The 23,126-nt window shown below is 36.4% G+C and overlaps 1 protein-coding gene across 12 annotated transcripts in view; it reads left to right on the top strand.

Annotated features, from left to right (window-relative positions):
- CNTN4 (contactin 4) overlaps positions 1-23,126 on the top strand; it is a 979,069-nt gene that overhangs the window by 650,728 nt on the left and 305,215 nt on the right. The window lies entirely within an intron of this gene.

The raw sequence follows: 23,126 nt of genomic DNA, 5'->3' as shown, positions 1-23,126 counted from the left end.
TATACGATGTTTGCTGTATGTACAAATAAATTCACACACTGAGACTGATGCATGTATAAATTTATGTAAACAACAGATTTACACACATACACATTTTAAATAGACTGTGTATAAGCAAGCAATTGAACTGCCAGTAATTTAGTAGTCAGTAAGAGAAGTACTTTAACTATAAAGGTCAGAGTTGGAAAAAAAACTCAGTAGTCAATTAATCCTATAATTCTCTAATGGTTTCTAATTTCACAGAGTAGAAAAATTATAAATCAACTGCAATAATGGCAAAAAATGGGGACAAATTGTTACCCACCTTTGCTATTTCCAGTTCAGAATATTTAAAAAATAAACAAACATCTCTTAAGACCATCATTTAACCATTTAACAAAATTCATGAATATATGAAAGTGAAATTTAGAATTCACAATTTGAAAATAAAATCCATAGAAAAGAGCAGTTAGCATACATTTGAGTATAGTCACCTTTGAGGGTTGATGTTCAGCTACATTTTTAAGGGTTTATGTATCTGCATGTGATTATGTATTTCCTTGTATGAAATCCCAACTCATAGCAGTGCATTTTGGCATTAGTCAAAGTTTTCATAATTATGAAATCTGCTGGCAGTAACACTGTAGAATATTCTCATTAGCAAAATCCTCTCCAGGAACTCAACATCAAATATACCCAATATCCAGTCCTTAATTTATTAAAAATTGCCATATGGTGGCATTTTTATTATTTGAGAAATGAATTTTCTGAGTATTAGGTATGTGCAGGATTCCAGGATTGTTTTGTTTGTAAATGTCTCTTGAGATAGTCTTTTAAATATTCTTAGGTGTGCAGAATAATAAGAGAATAATATATGTGAGTGAATGTAACAGAACCAAAGCATTTATTTCTTTTGGTTTAATTCAAGTCTTATATCTATATTTTTTAGTAATAACAAATCTTGCTGGATTAACTTTTGGAAATAACCATAGAATCAGGTACTCTCAGAGTAAGGGAAAATCTCAGCATTTAAAAAATTTTATAATTCTTTGAATTTTGGATGTCATAGTGTAGGAAATTTTCAGCACAGTAACACCAAAACAAAAAAGAAATGGAGATGGAAATACTACACCCAAACTTTTTTATTCCTAGCCTCCTAGCTTATATTTTTTAAAAAAATTACCAGCTCTTAAGATTATCCTTTTGTAAAAGACCTGGCATTTTACTACCAAAATATCAGAAAGCTAGAATCTCATATTCCAGGACAGTCATTTAAGTAGAATAGTTTAGCAAAAAAAAGAAAAAAAAAAAATCTCTACTGCTCAGTTTGTGATGGGTTGGTGGATTGACCTGTGGACCCACCAGGAAGTGGAATCCACTTTGCCTATATATCATCTATGAGGTAGGCATTCCTGCCACCCTCAAAATCCTTGGCTGGTCCTCATAGGGTTTGAAACATGCTAGTGACAGAAAGTTCACCAATTCGTCACAAAGCACCTTGACCCACAGTAGACTACTCCAGTTGTTCAAAAATACAAAATCAAACTTGACATCTCTTTCTTAAAATTGAGCCAAACATCTAAATTTCTCTCACATACACCCCCAATTCTTACTGTAAGATACTGATTACCCTTCAAATATGTGAAGATGTCATCATGACCCTTGTCCTGTAATTATTTTCTTCCCCATTTACTTAATCCACAGCCATCTTCTTCACAATACACTCAGTTATGTTAACTCATCTATTAAATTTTAGCCTATGGAAATGCACAGAATTCCATATATGTGTCTTAATTTTTGCAGGGAACACTGGAAACAGTAGTATCTCATGATGTGAACTTTTTTCAGTTAATGCAGCTGACAATAATATTTATTTGATCTTCGTTTTAAAGTATAAGCCCCAGATTGCTACTTTATTTTAAACATATAGTCATGTAAAATCTGAGAAAGGATTTTGTATAAATTTCTATTCATCCAGAGCCACCCAACCATGTTGATTTATTAACCTAAATTCAGAATATTACATTTATCCCTAATAAATTCATATTCTGAGTAGTGACCCTTTGTTCCATCATATTTGACATTGTTTTAAGTCTTTTTTTCAGTCTGAAATATTGATTGTTCTCCTAGTTTAGTGTCATCAGAAAATTTGATAAGTGTGTTTCCATTCAAATAACTGATACAACATGTTGACCAGGACAGGGCAGCGTGCCACTAGAGAACTTTCACTAAAATGAGATTAAACTTTTAATTTAATATTATTTGGACACTCTTGTTCAACCAGCTACAAATGTAGCCTAATGTACTATAATTGAACTCCAATTTCACCCACGCGTTTTTAAAGTAGTGAGAACGTTTGCTAATGCCTTGTTAAAATCAGGATGTATTGTTTCTACAACATCCACTCCTACCTGGTCTCTCAGCATCTTCTGGAGCCTTTCCTTAACCATTCATCATAAAACTGCCAGAGTAATCTTTTAAAAAATGTAAATTAGATCATTCTGCTTTCCTGCTTTATGCCTTCTACTGCACTTAGAATAAATCTCAAATTCATTACCATGGTCTCATTTTAATTTCTCAAAAATGACAAACTATTTTTTGCAAGAGGATCTTGATACTTTTGTTCCCTCTGCCTGATAAGCTTTCCTCATGATCTTTTATGCAGCTAACTTCTTATGATCCTCAGTTCTTAATTTAGGTATGACCTCCTAAGAAAACGTTTCCATATCACCCTGTCTCATATAACAAGCAATTTCCATCATTTCTCCTCTCTGCTGACCTTCCCCGAGCCCTCTGCTTTTTACATAACAGTATACCAGAATTTTTTTTTTTTTGAGACTGAGCCTTGCTCTGTCACCCAGGGTGGAATGCAATGGTACAATCTCAGCTTACTGCAACCTCTGCCTCCCATGTTCAAGCTATTCTGCCTCAGCCTCCAAAGTAACTGGGATTATAGGCACACAACACCATGCCCAGCGAATTTTTTTGTATTTTTCATAGAGATGGGTTTCACCATGTTGGCCAGGCTGGTTTCAAACTCCTGACTTCATGTGATCTACCCACCTCAGCCTCCCAACGTGTTGAGATTACAGGTGTGAGCCACTGTGCCTGGCTCACTTTATTGAATTTAATACAGTCAAGAATGATTGTGTATTTACTTTTTTCTCATTTATTATTTTACTCCTATGACAGAATATATATTTTAAGACAACTAAGACTATCTTGTCCATCCTAATATTTCCTAGCCGTTTATATGTTTGAATAAAGGAATTCCTTTATTATGTGCTCATTCAGTAACACAACAAAGAAAATATATGTATAATGTTAATTTCAGGATTTTTTTTTTTTTGAGACAGTATCTTGCACCGTTGCCCCAGCTGGAGAGCAGTGGTGCGATCTCGGCCCACGGCAACTTCCACCTCCCAGGTTCAAGTGATTCTCCTGCCTCAACCTTCTAAGTGGCTAAGATAACAGGCACCCACCAACATGACCAGCTAATTTTTTGTATTTTAAGTAGAGTCAGGGTTTCACTATGCTGGCCAGCCTGGTTTCAAACTCCTGACCTTGTGATCCATCCACCTCAGCTTTCCAAAGTGCTTACAGGCATGAGTTATAGTGCCAAGCCAAGGATGTGTATTTTTATACACCCAAACCCACCCTTTCTATTTTAGTCATTTTCTGGAGTTTAGCTTTTTGATCATCAATTCATAGTTTCTAGATGTTTTTCCCTATCTTTTTTAAATTAAAAGAAAATCAGAAGACATTGCCTGTGTTAAAAATCATTTTCATTTGGTTAGGATAATATTTTTTTCTTCAGTGAATTAATGAAAGTGAGGCAAGACAGTGACATCTTTTGAATGTTACTAGTTTCTGTGACTCTACATATTGTCATAATCATTGAAGGGAAAAAAATGTTGCTTTTTGGCCACACTTACTGTACTACAACATGCAAGTGAGAATATTTCTTCCTTTTTAATCATACAATTTTATGGCTGAAAAAGACATTAAAAGTCTTCTGGTCTGTATCTTTTTAAAAATGAAATTGAAGATTAGAGTAACTGAATTACTCATTTTTAATACACAGTTAATGAGTTACAGAGCCAAGGAAAGGCAGCCTTCAGCTCTGAGTTTCATGCATGCTGGCTGTATTCTGCTTTAGATTCACCCTAATTTATAAGAAAAACAATCCTTCACTTTTGTTTACCATGTCACATTTTTCAAATCTCATTTATATACTTTCTGTAATTTTATTCAGAAAATAGTCTTATAAGGTAGACATTATTTCTATCGATTATTAAACATGTTTTCATGCTGCTTCTGTACACAGAATTTGGTCATGTCTTGTTTTAGCATTTAGCATTTTTAAGTTGAATTAACTCACATAAGCAAAATTTATAGCTAACTAGAGACGAGACTACTAAGAACTTACTCTTCCTCCCACTTTCTTCAGTCAATATATTTAGAATAGAAATCCTTCCTTGCTTAAATAAGGATAGCATAATTTAAGTCCCTCTTGGTGAGATATGGACATTTTCATAAGCATACATTATTGTAATGTAATTGGGAAACCATTTTGTCTTTCAGTCGCTCTCCAGTAGTAAGCCACCAGCAATTACTTCTCTCACTGTCATTTAGCCTACTACCATACCCCTTCTACCTTTTAGTCCTTCGATTTCAGCTAGAGCTATAAAATTTGATTGACTAGATCCTTTGTACCTGGCACTTAATAAACTTGAAATAATGGTTGCTGAATGAATAGGAATTAGATGCCATGTGCGGAGCATAAGGAATGAGTTGAACCTCTGAGTCAAGCACATTCTGATGGCCCTTTGGAGGGAATTGGAAGCGAGTGCCAGCATTCTCACCTTGAGGTTGAAATAGAAGACAGTTGACATCTTAATTCTTATAAGTGTTTGTATTGGTGTGGGAGGCCTTAGCCCACATTAAAAGCTGCTCATGTATGGAATGAATCAAACAGGCCATCAAAGTTCACTTGTATCCTGGAAAGTCAGCCTGAGACTGTGCACAGTTTCATGGAGTGCTTCGAAGGAAAGCTTATTTGAGCATAAGCATGCCTCCCCAACCTTCATTCCCTCTACACTCCCTATTGTCCAAGAGCAAAAACAAGTTGAATATTTTAAAATATCTTATATAGATAAATAAATCAGAAGATAAGGCCGAAAGTGGAGGGGATTTCAGTTCGTTATTTGCACAGCTTAATGAAGGGGGTGTTTCCAGAGGTTGTGTCTATACAGAATGAAGTCCTATAGCCCTGTTACCCTAACTGCTCACTTCTGCAACCCAGCATTGCAGTCTAAATCTGCCTGAGGATCTTTGTGCACAGTGTGACTCAGCTGAGCAATTTTTCTCTGTCATATATATATATATATATATATATATATATATATATATATATAATTTTTTTTTAATTTCAGCACACATCCCTACACTCATGAACAATAAAAATCCCTTTTTTTTTTTAACTTAGGAATGTAGGCTTGTGAAGATGAGACGTTACATTGACTAAGTTTAGATGGAATGAAGTGTCATTAATTGTTCCATTTCATTTTGTGTGTCCTATGTCTCTAGAACTCCAGATTCCCAACATCACTACACTTCCCTTTTAGGATTGTTAGGAAGATCACATTGTAAAGCATATGTAAAATCCCAGAATCATTTCCAGTGTAGGAAAGTTACGCAATAACTGCTTCTGTGTTTTCTCGTCTCCTCTCTCTTCCATTTCCCTTTCTGTACCTCCATGTCTTGTCTTTTTAAAATAGCTGTCAGTTAGAAATTTAATTGACTCGTAGTAACTGCATGTTTTATGGATTTCAGTGTGATACTTCAATACCTGTATGCAATGTATAAATGATCGAATCCAAGTAACTGGCATACTCATCACCTCATACACCTAAGGTATCATTTCTTAATGTTGGGAACATTCAAATTCTCTCTTCTGAAAATTAGAGTAAATTGTTTTTGTGTGTGTTTTTACTGTTGTTTGTTTTTTGAGGTGATGTCTTCCTCTGTCACACGGGCTGGAGTACAGTGATGTGATCTCAGCTCACTGCAATCTCCACCTCCTGAGTTCAAGCAATTTTCCTGCCCCAGCCTCTTGAGTAGCTGGGAATACAGGCCCCCACTACCACCCCTGACTCATGTTTCTATTTTTAGCAGAGGTGGGGTTTCACCATGTTGGACAAGCTGTTCTCGAACTCCTGACCTCAGGTCATCCACCCATCTTGGCCTCCCAAAGTGCTGGGATTAAGGCATGAGCCACCATGCTTGACCTTGTAAATAGTTTTTAACTTTAGTCACCTTATACTACTAGAGAGCACAAGAACTTATTCCTCCTATCTATCTATAATTTTCTATCTGTTAACCAGTATCCTCTTATTCTACTTTCTCCTTTCCCCACCTCTAGTTACCTCTCTTCTACCTTCTACTCTGATTCTGTCTTACTAAGTAAGACCAACTTATTTAACTTCCTCATACAATTGAGAATATGTGGCATTTATCTTTCTGTGCTTGGCTTATTTAGTTAAGTGTCGGCGACCGTCGGGACGGGTAGGCACATCTGCCGGGGGTCTCTCGACCTGCAAGAGGGTCCCAATACCTAGAAGAGAGCGTGCACTTGAAGAAATAAGAGAGACAGAGAGCAGGGGTCTGGAGGGCTGGATAGGCCGTGCCTAAACAGCAAATTTTATTTTTCAAAGGTCAGGAATAAATACACTTTCTTTGCTCTGGTTTACGTCATTGTAAGAGGAAATGCAAATCTACACCTTACATGGCCTATACAATAGAGAAGTCAGATACACAATCAGTGGTTGTAAAAAGTAACAGAATTTCCTGTGATCACAAAGCTTGTTTACATCCAGACATTATTCCTCATGGCTGCAGGTATTTCTGGTTTGATCTTGTTTTAGAACTGAGATGTGAAAAGGTTTTCTGGTTTTCCTCATCAGAATATCTTTTAACCAGATTCTTCTTTGTCTGCTCCTGACTCAACTTATCTCAACTCCCCCATTCAGGAGTCTCAGAGTCAGGGATCAAAGCCATCCCTTATGGTGGCATTTGCTTTGCAAATATCCCCACAGTTAAACCATTATCTAGGGTACAAGGCAGTCAGGCAAATAAAGAAAAGTTTAAAGCTTATTCTTAAAGAAAGAGTCATGAAAAGTTAAAAGCAGAAACTGGTTGCTGGTAGGGAGTCACTCGGTCTAGCAGCACCCCATAGTTTTAGGCCCAAACGATATTGTGGTTGATATTAGAAACTGATCATTCATCTTTTAGTTCCCTTTTCCCAATAGCTCGACTGCCTCCAACAGGAAACTGTGTTTGGGATCAAACTCACCGTATAATGAGACTCACGCCTTTTGGGGGTCTCACACGGGAATGTTCCCCACAGTTAAGCATAATGTAATGTTCTCCAGGTTCATACGTGTTGCCGTAAATGACAAGATTTCTTTCCTTTTATGGCAGAATAATATTCCATTATGTATACGTACCTCATTTTCTTTACTCATTCATCCACTGATGGACACTTAGGTTGATTCCATATTTTGGCTCTTGTCAATAGTGCTACAATAAATATGAAAGTGCCAATGTATCTTTGACATATTGATTTCCTTTCTTTTGAATATATACCCAGTAATGGAATTGCTGGATCATACAAATAACTACCATTTTATACCTAAGTATAGATAAGAGCACAAGACTTACAGTCAAACTCTTTGGATTGAAATTCCGCTTCTATAATTTTGTGACCTTGAACAAGGTACTTCTTTTTGCTTCAGATTGTTTACCTCCTTTTGTTGTGAAGATCAAATTGATTAATAATTGTAAAACTCATAGATCATTGTGTAGCATATAGTCAGGGCTTAATAAATGGGATAATGTTATTAGTCTATTTTGGATATTATGCTAAGTACTTTGGAAGCATTATTCCATTTAGTTCTCAATACAACCCAAAGAAGTATATATATTATTTTATAGATGAAAATTAATGAAGTGAAATAACTTTCACCAAGGATACAGCAGTGGGAGAAGGGACCAGCATAGGAACCTGATCACCTGAATCTTGAGCAGATGCCTGTTATATAGCATTTTACGTGTATGGCTTTGCTTATGCTGTGATAAACTACACTTTACCAATGGAGTTTATGTTCAAACCATAGATTTGGGTGGTTGGTTAAATGTTTCCTTTATACACAAACGTGAATTTTTTATTACATTTACCATTTTTGATATAGTAAGTACCTCTGTCATAAATCTGCTTTTGTTTTTAATTTTTTAGTTGTAGGTATTCTTGATACTATCATACTGTTGATTTGCTGTTAAAATCTAAAAGCATAATTTTATATGCCATGATTATGCATACATTTGTGACTCTAATTTTAATATAATTTGTTTCAGGTTGCATAATGAGAATAATTAATAACAATATTTCTGCTCTAAAAGTTAAGATGCAGATTTCCAATTTATTGCAAGTAGGCGGTAAAGCATTTTGAATATTGATATTTTATGGTAAATAACTGTGGCTGGTAAACTGTTTATCCCCAAGCAGTAAATGACATATTTTATAAGTTTCTTACTCCCACATCATTTCTACCCTACATGTGAAAAAGATGCACTTTAAATGTAGATTATTATGAAGAGCTTCCCAGAGAATAATCTTAATATCTAATGACTCCAGATTTTAGCCTGTCAAACTGCTTACTTTATAAACATTGTTTGGGGGCTTCTTCCTGGAATTTTCACTTTCTTGTAACAGTTCAGATCTGCAAAGCAAAAGACTTAAGCTACTCATCATCTCAGGTTGTAGATGACTGTCAGTCATACATAAGTACTTCCCTATTGCTAATGGTAAAATTAAGTCTTTTAACAAAATCTGGTTACCTGCGTGCTGTAGGGAGACTGGCATTGGCATGGTCATGGGCAAGATGGTATTATTCTGGAGGAAGCAATGCGTGATACCTATGCTTATCTCTGTGAATACGTCACTTAACATGGGAAAAGTAACTAGACTAATAACCATTCATGCCCTGCATCTCTACCCTCTGAGCATGTGTTAAGGGGAAGGGAATAGAAGATGAAAAGTATTTTTTTAAAAAAGAGGAAAAATGGAGATGTTACATAAAAGGAGCCCTTAGGTACAAAAGCCACTGCATTTTGGCCTTCCTGTGACTTCATGCAAGCTATCTATGAATAAAGTAACTCTTCTGCTATTGTGGAATGAAGTGAAAAAAAAAGAAAAGAAACATTTTTAAAAAGAGAGTAAAGCAACACAATAAATCACTCCATTCTGAGGTTAATTTAAGTTAACCTTATCAGTTAAGTGGCAAACATTTTTTATGGTGAAAATATCAATTGAATAAACAGCAACTGATTAGATAGTCTCATAGAAAAAGGTCTTCCTTATGACTACTACAGTAAGCCTTAATCTGAGCTCTCTTTAACTAGGGTACACTCTGACAATTGTAATGATGGTGGCAGTCATGGTAGTCGTGGTGGTAGTGATGGTGATAGAAAACTGTACTAAACTGAATTTTATATTGTATTCACGCTAGGAATTTTGGCAATCTGGTTTTTGAGCCCTGATCATTGCTTCTATCCACTGTAATTTTCAAATGTTCATTGCTTTTAATAGTCAAACTAGCTTATCCTTTGTAGCCAACGCCTAAAATGTGTAGTCGGTCAGAACAATAGCTGGGAGTTTGATACATGGCTAAACTCATAACTGGCTTGACTGCTTTTTAATTAGGAAGGCTACTTAAACAGGCAAGCTTTTGTTTCTGAGCAATAAAATGTTGATGGATTACTGTTTAGATAAATAATTTGTGACTATTTAGATCAATTGAAATGTAATCAACTTTAGGAACATTTGGGTGTCAAAACTGAAAACATTTATCAATGGAAGGCTTTGATTTTCAATAAAAGGGTAAATATTTTTATTTAAATAGAAGAATTCAAACCCAAACGTGCTGAGTTTCTGAAATGACGCCTTAGTAGATAGTTTCTGCCACTGAGCATAGTACTAGCCTTAGTAGATAGTTTCTGCCACTGAGCATAGTACTAGACAGAAAGACATTAATGGTGATAATTGGTGTCTATTGAAAATTTCATAAGGTAAATCTTAGGAATAATTAAAGTACAGATGCTAGTTAAGTGTAGCTATTATTAATAGTTTATTATGTATACCTCCTTTTGGTCATCCCAGAGCCCAGTTTGGGGATTGATGAAAAACAGTTTGTGACCTAAGATAATGAACTATAGAGATTGTTTTAAATTCAGGAAGGTTCTGAGAGAATGATATGTACATATGAAAACTGGCAATTGAAACCTGATGGAGGTCCAAGCAAGATTCATCAGACTTTTAAAAAACATTAAGGCTAAAAGAGAACAACTAATATTTTGTATTACAATAAAAAAAAAAACAAGGTACTAAAATATCCCTCCATTTTGTTTCATTGTTATGAATAATTCAGTCAACAAATATTAAAATAATTCTGATTTTTTTAGTTTAATTTTTAGGCACTGAAGTTTTGGTCAACAATCAGGTGTTGCCATTCAGGGGAAAACAGGGAGCACTTTCTGAATGGGTGAAAATGTCAAAATCTCTCTAATTATATCCATGCCCTTTTTTTTCAAGAATTTTCATTTGAGAGATTAGGGTACTGTAAAACATACATTTTCACTTATGGTTGAGTCAGAATCTAATTGACTGAATATAGTGATTTCAATGGTACCTGCTACAGACTGAATATTTGTATCCCTCCTAAATTCCTATGTTGAAATCCTAACCCCAATGTGACCATATTAGGAGGTGGGGCCTTTGGTGGTCCTTAGGTTATGAGGGATCTGCCCTTGTAAATGGGATCAGTGCCGTTAGAAAAGAGATTTCTAAGAGCTCCCTTGCTCTTTCTGCCATGTGAGGGTACAGTGAGAAGGTGGCAGTCAGTGAACCAGGAAGAGAGCCCTCACTAGGCAACAAATCTGCTAGAACCTTGGTTTTGGACTTCCTGGCCTCCAGAACTGTGAGACATGCATTTCTTTTGTTTAAATTACCCAGTCTGTTGTGTTATAGCAGCCCTAACAGACTAACTATAACCCTCAAAAGATATATCTACCCAGAAACTGTAAATGTGACCTTATGTGGAGAAAGTGTCTTTTTAGACTTAATTAAGGATCTGTAGATGACATCTTCTAGGATCACCCAGGTGGACCCTAAATTCAGCGGCAAGTGTCCTCATAAGAGAGTGAGGAGAAGACACAGGTGAGAAGGAAATTATGTTACCATGAAGGCAGATACTGGAGTGATTGAGCAGGGGGAGCCGCTGATTGCTGGAAGCCAACAGAAGCTAGAAGAAGCAGAGAAAGAATCGCTCCTAGAGCCTTCGAAGATGCCCAGCACTGCTGACACCTTGATTGCAGGTGTCTAATTTCCAGAACTGTGAGAGAATACATTTTGTTTTAAGCCATTCAATCTGTGGTAATTTGTTTGCAGTGGTTCCAGGAAACAAACAGACAAACATATGCACAGTTCTTTTTCATGTCTTTCCTGACCACTTTGATCAAGAAAAAATATCTTCCAATGAGACTGAAATCAGGTGCTTTTGTAACTTAAATGTATTAGAGTGAAAAGAATTAAAGAGATGGCCTCCATCAAATGTAGGATTATCAATGCAAGTTTTGTCTCACACTAGGCATTTTCCCCTGGAGAGCATAACAGAGTTTTGAACTTTATAAATATGATTTGACCAGATAATGAAAACGGGAACTGCAAAAAATTCAAAGAGTAACCTTTCCCTTTCTCTTTCCCGGGTATGTTTTTGCCTCTCACTTGGAACAGACCTCTGCAGGCCTTCTCTGAAATAGGCAGGATTGGCCCTTTCTCCATAGGGCAGTGATTTGAAGTGATTCAGAGTAGTTTGTTGGCCCTGAGTCCTGCTCTCTGGACTTCCTTTTTCTAGGTCATTTTCCCTGAATTCAACCTCTTTGTCTGGCACTCAAAGCCCTGGAAACTGGCTATTATCACGTTTAGAGTGTCTGACCTACCTGTGACTATAACCATTCCACTGTGGTCTCTCAAGCATTGTTATCGTTCATGTTATGACATTTCTAGCCTCAGAAAGCCCCTGTGCTAGCGAGGGCCAGCTTCCATCCTCTTCCCAGTCAGCAACTTTTCCGAAATTGGCTGTAACATAAACAAGGCATTTGCCTTCTAGCTGTCATGTATTTTATACATCACATCAACTAGTTTTTACTTCTCATCTATAATATATGTTTGCTTAAAAAAAAAAAAAGTATGCCTTTGGGTTCAGAGGTTAAATCTCAAATTCAAAGGCATCTTGAAAAGATGTATGTGTTTCCCAAGAACTGAATTATTTTGTTATTTATTTCACCGAACATTAAATTCCAAACTAGCCACTAAACTCTCAGTGGACGGCATTGCTGGTCAGTAGTTTATCCAGGAAATATGTATTTAAGGTACACACTAATTATTCTTAGAGTATGAATTTGTTCCCAAATACTTGCATTGTTATCTGTCATTAACATTTCAGATTTGTTCATTTTTTTCATGGCATCTACTTTTTTTCTCCTCAAATCGAATGCAGTCTAGTGTAGTAGGTAATCTATTAGTGCTACCTCATAAAATTTAGATTAATTATATCTTAAAGACCCTTCTTTATATGCTCCTATAAGTAGTGTATATGTTGAGGTGAAGGAGTCAACAAATGGCTTTTCTTATTTCTAAGCTCAATGACTACTTTCTCCTGCTTTTTTCAAATGCTGTCATCTAGGGGGCATTTATTGATAGGTGCTCATTATTTGAAGAAAAAAATGAAGCTGAATGAATCAATGAAGGAATATAAGAGAAACAGAAATGCCTTGGCCTTTACCAGCCTGTGAGGTTATATTTCTTCTGGAATATTCTATTTCTTAATTTAAGGAAGAGCCCTCCAATAAAGATGTATGTTCAAGATAGTGTTTCTCATTCACTTACAAAAAACTTGTTATGAAGGTGTTGTGTCTTACTTTCAATATCATACCTTTTTTTTTTTTTTTTTTTTTTTTGAGACAGTCTCCCTCTATCACCCAGCCTGGAATGCAGTGGCCTGATTTTGGCTCACCTCAACCTCCGCTTCCCAGGATCAAACTGTCCTCCTACCTCAGCCTCCTGAGTAGCTGGGATTAAGGTGCATACCAACACACCAGCTGATTTTTGTATTTTTAGTAGAGACGGAGTTTTACCATGTTGGCAAGGCTGGTCTTGAACTCCTGACCTCAGGTGATCCACCAGTATCGGCCTCCCAAAGTGCTGGGATTACAAGTGTGAGCCACTATGTGCCCTGTGAATACCGTAATTTTTTTAGTATCATCTTTTTAAATACACTATACCATTATAACATCTTTTTAAAGACATTATACCATTATAATTCATTCATTTAAAGTGTGCAATTCAGTTGTTTTTAGTTTTTTCACAAATTGTACAACTATCATCACTCTCTAATTTCAGAACATTTTCATCAGCCTAAAGACAAAACCTATACCCATTAGCAGTCACTTTCCATTGCTTCCAGACCTGATAACAACTAATCTTCTGTCTCTGTGAATTTTCCTATTCTGGACATTTCATGTAAATGAAATCATAATATATGTGGATTTTTATAACTTGTTTCTTTCAGTTAGCATAATGTTAGCAAGGTTCATCTGTGTTGTAGCATGTATTAGTACTTCACTTCTTTTTTCTTTTTTTTGTCTGAAGCAGAGTCTTGCTCTTGTTGCCCAGGCAGGAATGCAGTGATGCAATCTCGGCTCACTGAACCTTGGCCTCCCAAGTTCAAGCAATTCTCCTGCTTCAGCCTCCCAAGTAGCTGGGATTACAGGCGTCTGCCACCAGCGAATTTTTGTATTTTTAGTAGAGACAGTGTTTCACCATGTTGGTCAGGCTGGTCTCAAACTTCTGACCTCAGGTGATTTGCCCACCTCGGCCTCCCAATATGCTGGGATTATAGACATGAGCCACCGCACCTAGCCAGTACTTCATTTCTTTCTATGGCTATATAATATGCAGTTATATGGATGCAACTCCATTATATTTACCCATTCATCAGTTGATAGATGCTTGGGTTATTTCTACTTTTAGCTATTATGAATAATGCTGCTGTGAACAGTCCTATGCAGGTTTTTATGTGGACACATGTATTTTCATTTCTCTCGAGTATATTCCTAGGAGTGGAGTTACTGTATGTTTAACATGTTAAGCAACTGTCAAATTATTTTCCAAATTGGCTGTGTAGTTTTACAGTCCCAACTCTGTGTAAGGCTGGCAATTTCTCTGTATCCTCACTAGCACTTGTTATTGCTGGCTTTTTTCGTTTCAGCCAACCTACTAAGTGTGATGTGGTATCTCATTGCAATTTAGGTTTGCATTTCTCTCATGGCTAATGATGTTGAACATATTCTCATGTGTTTATTGGCTATTGATGCATCTTTGGAGACACTTTTGTTCAAATCCTTTGCCCATTTTTAATCCTTTGCCCAGTTATCTTTTCATTGTTGAATTGTAATGTTTCTTTACATATTCCTGATACGTACATGCCCCTTTTCAAATATGATTTGTAAATATTTTCTCCTATTTACTGGTTGGTATTTTCATTTTCTTGCTGTTGCCCTTGGAAGCACAGAAGTTTTAATTTTGGTAAAATCTAATTTATTTTTTTCTTTTATTGCATGTGCTCTTGTTGTCACATCAAGGAAAAAATTGCCTATTCCAAGGTCACAAAAATTTACTTCTGCGTTTTTGTTTAAGCGTTTTATGGTCTTAACTGTTTTAAGTTAATTTTTTGTATATGTTGAGGTATTTACTCAAAAGAATGATTGTTGTTTTCAAATTCTTTCTTTTGCACGTTATCTGTTTTAGCATCATCTGATGAAATGATGGTTCTTTTTCTTGTGAATAGTCTGAACACTTTTGTAGAAAATTATTGACCATAAATATGAGTTTATTTCAGGGCTCTCAATTTCATTCCATTGATTTATATATCTGTCCTTATGCCAGTACCACACTGTGTTGACTGCTATAGCTTTGCAGTAAGTTTTGAAATCAGGAGTATCAGTTAATAGTAACAAGATCAAAGAAATATGATGCTCATATTGCATGAGCTATGAACTCTATTCTACGTTCCCTACAAGCAAAACATACTGTCTTTGGATATGTAATATAAAATTCAATATCAACAAATCTTGAGCTATCTGATTTAGGTAACCTCACATTTGGAGCCCTGACAGTCTAATCCACTGTTGTCCCAAATTCAAGATAGAACTCATTTGTTCTTATTCCTTTTCTCAGGGTCTCAGTTCTATTTTCTGCAAACAACCACTCAAACAAGAATGTTTGTGATTTCCTAAGAGGAATCACTACTTTACAGACCAGGCACAATCTAAATCCATAGAAGAGAAATATTTTTCTCTAGGCATAGAAATCCTAGGAAAACTGTTAAATAAGCAACAGGGTCATTTAACATTGTCCAACAGGGATCCATTTCTAGATGTAATTACTGTATATTTGCAAAACTAAAAGGCCCACCCTGTACCCCTTTTATAAGAACAATGGACGCTGACCCAAGGTTTATTTTAAATGAGAAGTTTTCCTGTCTCTACCAGAGTACTCTGTAATAAATAATTTCTCCTGAATTTACTTAGGTCTTTCAGTCTTCCTGTTGGCTTTGTACTTGTTGTTCTCTTTATCTAGGACCACCGAAAGGCTCTGACCTTCAGTAAGTTTCTACACCACTCTCAACTTTACTGCCTTCAATCTATTGAATTGACATAATGATAGTATTTGAGAATTATTTAAGTTACATAGTATCCTTCAGAGTTGTGAGGATTAAATATGCCTAGTACACACACACACACACACACACACACACACACACACACACACACCCTATATGAACAGGTTTTCACCTGGTCACATGTAGATGTATGTTAACACGTGAATGCTTTGATATCTCTTGTCTGTGAGTGTTCTTGTACTTATTACGCTATGTAATAATTACTGGGTATGGTTTTGTCTGGCTCTCTCACTAGTCCACTTACATCCCGAGAATTTAATCGGATTCATGTTTTCATATTTTACTTTGTATTAAACATTGATACATAGTAGATGTTCACAGGTGTCAAACACAGTTGACAGTTGTTTTATCTAGGACATTAAGCTTCATTTTACTCTAACCACCCATTTAACCTACATAAAATTCAAGGTCAGTAATCACAAACTGAAATTTCTAAAAAGTAATTATTATTAATTAATTACTGATGCTGTCAAGAACTTAATTCTCCTTTATTGAATAATCAAGTACCTTTGGGCAAACGTGCTGTAAAAACTTGAGTTATCAATACTCAGTATGGAGATTTCCTTTGTTTATTTTTCCTTCTTCTGATAAATATTTAATGAATACCAACTGGATAGCAAGCAATGCGTCAGATGCAGGGAATACATCAATGAACTAGACAGATATGAAGCTTGCATCCAGATGGGAAGACAGACATTGAACAAGTAACCTGAAGTATGGTGAATATTAGGCAGATTGAAGGTCTTGAAGGACGCAAGAGCAGAATAAGCACCAGCAAAGAGAGAATGAAGAGCTGGCCTGAAACTAGTGTTTGTACATAACATTTTAAGTTCAGGATTACATGTGCAGGTTTGTCACATAGCTAAACTTATGTCATGAGGATTTCTTGTACAGATTATTTCATAACCCAGGTATAAAGCCTAGTATCTATTCATTATTTTTCTTGATCCTCTCCTTCCTTCTACCTTACACCCTCTGATAGGCCCCAGTATCTGTTCCCCTCTATGTATCAATGTGTACTCATTTTTTAGTTCTCACTAATAAGTGAGAACATGCAGTATTTGGTTTTCTGTTCCTGTGTTAGTTTGCTAAAGATAATGGCTCCATTCATGTTTCTGCAAAGGACATGCTCTCATTGTGTATATATCACATTTTCTTTATCCAGTCTATTACTGACGTGCTTTTAGGTTGATTCTGTTATTTGCTGTTGCAATAGTACTGCAGTGAACATACACGTGTGTGTCTTTATAATAGAATGATTTGTTTTCCTTTGAGTATATACCCAGTAATGGGAATGCTGGGTTGAATGGTATTTCTGTCTTTACATCTTTAAGGGATTGCCACATTGTCTTCCACAATTTTTGAATTAATTTACACTCCCAGAAACAGTATATAAGTGTTTCCTTTTCTGTATAACCTTGCCAGCATCTGTGATTTTTTTTTACTTTTTAATATGGCCATTCTGACTGAAATGAAATGGTATCTGACATGAAATGGTATCTCATTGTAGTTTTGATTTGCATTTTCCTAATGATCAGTGTTGTCGAAGCTTTTCTTATATGATCATTGGCTGCGTGTATGTCTTTTGAAAAGTGTTGGTGTTCATGTCCTTTGCCCACTTTTTAATGTGGTTGTTTTTTCTAGTAAATTCAAATTCGTTATAGATGCGAGATATTAGACCTTTGCCAGATGCATAGTTTGCAAAAACTTTCTTCCATTCTGTATGTTGTCTGTTTACTCTGTTGATAGTTTCTTTTGCTGTGCAGAAGCTCTTTAGTTTAATTAGATCCCATTTGTCAATTTTTGCTTTACTTGCAATTGCCTTTCTATCTTTGTAATGAAATCTTTGCCCGTGCCTATGTCCTGAATGGTATTGCCTAGGTTTTATTCCAGGGTTTTTATAGTTTTGGGTTTTATGTTTAAGTCTTTTATCCTTGAGTAAATTTTTGTATATGGCGTAAAAAAGGGGTCCACTTTCAATCTTCTGTATATGGCTTGCCAGTTACCTCAGCACCATTTATTGAATAAGGAATCCTTTCCCCATTGTTTGGTTTTGTCAGGCTTATTGAAGGTGAAATCATTGTAAGTGTGCAATCTTATTTCCGGGTTCTATATTCTGTCCCATTGGTCTGTGTGCTGTTTTTTTGTACCAATACCATTCTGTTTTGGTTACTGCGGCCCTGTAGTATAAATTTGGGTAGTGTGATCCTCTATCTTAGTTCTTTTTGTTTAGGATTACCTTGGCTATTCCGGCTTTTGTTGTTGTTGCTGCTGTTGTTGTTGTTTCATATGAACTTGAAAATATTATTTTAGATGTTCAAGGAGAGTTATAAAGTACATGGATACAACAAAGGAGCAAGACATTTCAAGGGAGGAGAAAACATAGACTGTAGCATTCATTCATTCAGATATTTTTCTGAGTGCCTACTCTGTGCTGGGCAGGTAGACAAAGCCAGACCTAGTCCCTCATCTTAAATAGTTCATGTTCTAGTATGGAAGGATAATGTTCATCAGGTAATCAGACAAGAAATATGTGATTGCCAATTGAGACAAATGCTAAGAAAATGGTTGTGGTTCTATGATGTTTGTGACAATGGAAATGAACATAGAGAGTATTAAGAAAAACTTCCCTAAGAAAATGATTATAACTGAGCTCTGAAGGATAAATTAGAATTAAAGAAGTGGTGTTTTCTAAACGGAAAATAGAGAACGTATAAAGGTGCTGTGGTGGCATAGAACATGGTACTTTCAAGGGATTCAAGGAAGACCTGCCTGTGTGGCTAGAGGGCACAGGGCAAGGCTGAATGCAGCAGAGCAGAAGGTGGTGGGAGGGAGGAAGAAAAGGGAAGAGTGTTTGTCCTTCATTTTCTTTCAAGATTTCCCAAGGTCACTATGCTTAAGCATGTCACATTACTGACTTAAGATTAGGAAAATTCTCATATGCTCCCATAAAACATGATCAATGTCTTGACATCTACGTGGCGTGCAAGACAGTAGCTTTCTAGAAGTCTAATCATCAGTTCACACATTGTCAGCCAACCACCTGTAACAATAACAGGAGCTAACAATTCTTACTGGCTTTGCATTTACCAGCCATTGCATTAGGAATTCTCTTTTTTACTTCTTACCTCAACGCTAGACTTTTGTACTCTTGGTGTTCCCATTTTACAAAGGAGGGAACTTAGACATGAACAAATTAAATAACTTGCCAAACGGCACACTGCTGGGAAGTTGAAGGGCTCGGGTCTGATTCCAGATAATTTGACTTCAGTACTTGAATTATTAATCACTGCACTATACTGGCTTTCTGTTATTTCTACTGTGGTGAAAATGCATCTTCATCAGAGGGGATAGTTTGCTTGAGAAACTCAAAACTGAGTTTGGAATTTGATGCTAAAAAAATATCCAGACTCAGTTACTAAATGCCATACTGTCAACTCCACTTGCATCCATGGGTGAAAAGGTGAAGCCGTGTTTTGTTCTTTTGCCAGTAAGTGGCAGTGCTGAGTGCAGTACAGAGATAGACAATAGGGTTTCAATATCACCAGTCATATTTGTCATCACTGACTTTCTGCACAGAGATGAAAGGATGAGATTGAAGATGCTGATGAAATCAGGAAAACCCACTTAACTGACAGTGCCAGAGAATGGAGCTCAAGTAATGCTGATAGTACTTTTTTTCCGGGTTAAGAATACATTTCTCCTGGCTCCCCTTCCTAGAGTATGTTTCACATGGTTATTGTAAGAATTAGAAAACATATGTAAAGTAGTTGGTGTGTAGTAAAAAGGAATACTATTTGTTTTCGTGGGATTAGACAGCTAATCAAATACTACTTTACTAGCCTCGTGTGTATTTTTAATTTTACTTAATAATTTTAAATTATTAACCATCAATTAAATATAGGTTAGCTGTAATTAGATATTTTATATGCCTTAGAGTTCTTAATACCTGCAAATAGCTGCGCTTATAAGTTCCTCTGTCTTTTTTCTTTGTCACTGGTTATAAAACAGGTGCCCTCAGAGAGCATCCCACAGATTGATAAAGCAAGTGCCACCTGGAGAAACTTAATTCCTTATTCAAGAAATCACCTTCATGTGCCAAGAAATGCATAGCATGTATTAACCTAAAACTGATCAAAGCAAATATTTAGTGACTGTTTCTTCAGTGACAACACTGCCCACACACATAGAAACGAACATTATTAGGTGCTGGAAAGGACAAATCACCAGCTTTGAAAACATATCATGAACTTAGGGATTTGGGCAGTGGGAAAGGAACAGCCTCCCAGAATTTGATCAGCTGTCTGTAGCATTTCCAAATGAATCCTACTTTGTGAGGGCCCTTAAGAAGGCATCCCTCTTCACTACTCCTTCTAAATCAGAGTTAAAGCCCAGAGTCACAATAGGGCTTATTTTAGGGGTTGGTTCAAAATTTAAATATCACCTGTCTCTGCCAGCCTGGTTAATGTGGCCTTCTTCAGTGACTGCCTTTCTCATTGCCCTATGGATTTCCCTCACTTCTTTCTTGATCACAGTCTATAATTTTATCTATCAGTCTACCTGTTGATTTGTCAGTCCCCCTAGAAACTCCACCAGTGCCTCACAGTGTTGGATACTTTTTTTTTTTTTTTTTTTTTAGATAATCAGGCTAGTCCAAATGACCATCAATTAGCAAGTGAATAAAGAACTATGTATATATACATATATATATATATATATATATATATATATATGAATGATGGAATACCATTCAGTCATAAAAAAGGAATGAGTTAATGGCATTTGCAGCAAACTGGATGAGACTGGAGACTATTATTCTAAGTGAAGTAACTCAGGAATGGAAAACCAAACAGCATTATATTCTCGCTCATGTATTACATCTGTGGAGCTAGGCTATGGGAATGAAGAGGCATAAGAATGATACAGTGGACTTTGCGGACTTTGGGGGTAAAAGGTGGGAAGAAGATAAGGGATAAAAGGCTACAAATTGGGTTCAGTGTGTACTGCTTGGGTGATGGGTGCATCAAAATCTCACAAATCACTATTAAAGAACTTAGCTCATGTAACCGAATACCACCTGTTCCCCAAAATCCCATGGAAATTAAAAATTTTAAAAAACAGGAGCTGCAATAGTAGGAGAGCACAACAAAATAACACAATTAAGGACACATTAGCCATATGTCTCTTTTATATTGGGAACACAGCAATATAAATGATCAGATAATGACCTTCAACCTAAACTGGAAGGTGTGTGACAAAGTCCACATTGGTTTGAAAACCAAAGGTGGAAAATGAGATTAAGTACTGTAGGGCATGGAATGGTAGTGACCTGCAACTTAGAGCTGATGTGAGGACTTGATAGGTCAAAGCTCACTAGGATGCAGTACTGGAAAAAATAGTCTGGGTGTATCATATGGATTAAGTAAGATTAAAAATAGTTTTATATTAGATCTCAAACAAAACAAAACAAAACAAAACGAAAGATTTTCTGGCTAGTGAGTCATTCCATGCAGAAGCCAAGGTAACTAAGAGAAGCTGGTAAGAGAGGCAACCTTAAAAGTCTTCATACTTTAGAGCTAGACATGCAAAATAAATTCAGAGAGAAGATGAATGTTCTTTCCTTTTGGTAGTGATATCGATCTGGGGAGGAGTGGGGTGATCTTCCAGACTATTTCTTTTGTTATCAGGTGATTGGTGTGTGGTGTGCTTTTTTGATCAGAGGTATGCTGGAGTAACAGTTCTCTCTCTCCTTTTATTGAGCTGCTTTTTGTGATTGATTTTTAAAATAAACACATTGCTTGCTTCAGCTAATCAGGGTCTACTTAGTGTATCCTGAAAAAGGAAGTGTATATAAGTAGTCTGTATTGCCTTAACTGAGTGAGTGAATGGGTTATTGTTGTTGTTTTTTTGATTTTCAGTTAGTTGCCCCATTGACAGACAGCAGAGATAACAGTGACTCCATGGAATATCTCTGGGTGGAAAATGCATAGCCCATTAGAAAAATGTTGTACTTGAGGCCAGGCGTGGTGGCTCATGCCTGTAATCCCAGCACTTTCAGAGGCCAAGGCAGGTGTATCACGAAGTGAGGAGTTCAAAACCAGCCTGGCCAAGATGCTGAGACCCTATCTCTGCAAAAAATACAAAAATTAGCTAGGCGTAGCGGTGGGCACCTGTAATCCCAGCTATTCTGGAGGTTGAGGCAGGGAATTGCTTGAACGTGGGAGGTAGAGGTTGCAGTGAGTCGAGACTGCGTCACTGCACTCCAGCCTGGGTGACACAGCAAGACTCCGTCTCAAAAAAAAAAAAAAAAAAAAAAAAAAAAAAAAAGAAAGAAAGAAAAAGGAAAATCTTCTGCTTGAGAGTAGCAAAATAATCCCAGACAGTGATTTCTGATCCCCTTTCTGTCTCAGATTTGCTCTGTGATCACATCTTACAATAAGAAGAAGAAAGTCTTTAATGGAAGTTGATCAATGGCAACAACTGTGGCTTACCTGATAGCCTAGCACCTAGTTCAGTGCTCACAGGCAGTCTGTGCTCAATAAAAGCTTCTTAAATAGCTGGCCTTCTCATTATTTTTGTATTTCTTCATTTAAGTGGTTAGAAGGCAGAAGAATTTAAAATATTGTCACATAGCAGTGGGTGTGTAAGGTCATCTGCTGTTTGCCAACCAAATGGTGAGGGTAGAAAACATTTGCATATAAATGTTAAATTTAGTTGAGGCTTCTAAATTACAGAAATGTAGGTAAAATGGTCAGAGTGGCACTTAGAAATGAATGAATGTATTACATCTGTGGAGACTTCATATTTATTACTTTGAGTGTCATTGCCATTTCCTGCTGGAAATTAAACACCACAAATGTATCCTTCATTTGGCCAGGTGGCCTCCATGCTTCTGAAATGAATGGCGAATCCGGGAATATAAATTGTAATCACATCGTAAGCATCTTCCTCTTAACCTTGGTAATGATGTGAAATAGTGCATTTTAAGCTTGTTTTGAAGGTTAAGCAGGAAATCTTATCTTGGATAATTAATATTTCAACAAAAATCAATGTGGCTACAGTTAGCAGGTAGGTAATCTGACTAATTGGCTCGATATTAAATTTGTTAACTACAAATTGTCTTTTAGCTGAAATTCTATGGTAGAAAAATGGAAATTGGTGAGGTATTTACTGGATTTGAAGCACAGTCTTGTTCAGCTCGCTGCAGAGAGCCTGTGATTTAAACATTGTGGACCAATAGTAGCTCATTCTCCAGCTGCCTCCGTGACAGCCTTGATGACTTCCTTT

This window comes from Saimiri boliviensis, chromosome 8 (assembly GCF_048565385.1).
Source record: "Saimiri boliviensis isolate mSaiBol1 chromosome 8, mSaiBol1.pri, whole genome shotgun sequence".
NCBI classification, from domain to species: Eukaryota; Metazoa; Chordata; class Mammalia; order Primates; family Cebidae; genus Saimiri; species Saimiri boliviensis.
This window is presented reverse-complemented; position numbering and strand designations above follow the sequence as displayed.